We start from the raw sequence: 1,620 nt of genomic DNA, 5'->3' as shown, positions 1-1,620 counted from the left end.
TTTTTTGTATATGCCCTTGTATTCTGTAATTGCGGTTTCTCTGGTTTTTGGTAGATAATGTACTAAAATTTCTAACAGCAAAGCAAATTAGAGTTTTACCACATTATCTAACAGAAACCACAAATGCTACAAATACACAATACAGAACACATTGGTATATACAACAAGTCCCGAATTTTGTATATACTATTATGTATTAATAATACTCGTATTAATATAACGTATAAATAAGAAATAGTATTAAAACTTATATTAAAAAATAATATAAAGGCCGTTAATTTATCTATTTTAAAGTATTGATAAATCAATAGTTAAGCACCAAACTCGGAATTTTGTGTAGTAAAGTTTAACTTTACTTTAAAAAAGATAAGTTAACGGCCCTACGTGTAAATAGTATCGTTAAATACGTAAATATTAGTATTGAAAGAAAATCCGTAAATATAGTATAACTGCTAAATAAAAAAATATGAATACAAATATATATAAATAAATAAAAATACCAAACATTTGTATAAAATGTAAATAATAGCAATAAGTTTTTAAATATGAGTATTATAATAAAAATAAATTAACTTCTAAAAATATAAATGAAAGTAATATTACAACTATATACAGTCATGTGAAAATTAATAGAGACACGACATTTTGACCACTTTTTGCTATTTTTCCATTGTTTCTTTAATATTTGTTATTTTTGTTTATAAAAATACAGCTCATTGTCTAACAAAAACCACATAAGACCAAATTTCAAACTTTTGTAGAAAAATTTTTAAAATTCAACAAAATTTTACAATACTAAGTATGCAGTTTAAATTCTAGCTTAAGAAAGTGCAATTTTCAAGTAGCTAAAAATGCGCGTTGATTTTTCACAATTTATTTGGCGGGTAGTATTATTTTCTTCCATACAAAAATGTTTTCGAACACTTTGTATGGAAGAAAATGCTTGACACCGTTAGCAAAAAAAAATTATCGAAAATCCACGCGAATTTTTGGCTACTTGAAACTTGCAATTTCTTAAGCTATAACGTTAAAAATAGTAAAGAAAAATAGTATCAGAAGTATAAATAGTAGCATTAACTTTGTAAATATAAGCACTAAAAATAAAGTAAATTTTCAATATCAAACTTTAAAAACTGAAAATGTTGTAAATATAAGTATTATGAAATCAATAATTAAGTATTTTGTTGTAACAACAAAGTTTCTTAAATAAATCATTTTATTAATAAAAATAAAATTGTTTATTTTCCACTTATTTGGTTTTTCCAGTGCTGAGGACTTTGATGATTAGTGCTGAGGACTTTGTAATGAAAAAAAATGAGGACTTTGATGATTAGTGCTGATGGCTTTGTGATGAAAAAAATTATTAGTTTGTTTATTAGTGCTGAGGAGTTTGTAATGACAACAATGATAAGTTGCCTTGTTTGTAGAGCAAAATAGATATATTTTTCGTTTATATGAAATGGCCGTTGGTGGGAAAGAGATAAAATATCACACTGACAAGGGGAAAGCACTCAATTTTTGCCCATGGCCTGAACGAAAATGAGGATTTCAATAAGCACTTTTGTAATTAGTGATAATGATAAAATGAGCACTCATATGATACTCAGCTGTCTTGCAGGG

The sequence above is a fragment of the Rhagoletis pomonella genome, unplaced genomic scaffold (assembly GCF_013731165.1).
Source record: "Rhagoletis pomonella isolate Grant_MI unplaced genomic scaffold, Rhpom_1.0 Rhpom_scaffold_00002, whole genome shotgun sequence".
Classification (NCBI taxonomy): Eukaryota; Metazoa; Arthropoda; class Insecta; order Diptera; family Tephritidae; genus Rhagoletis; species Rhagoletis pomonella.
This window is presented reverse-complemented; position numbering follows the sequence as displayed.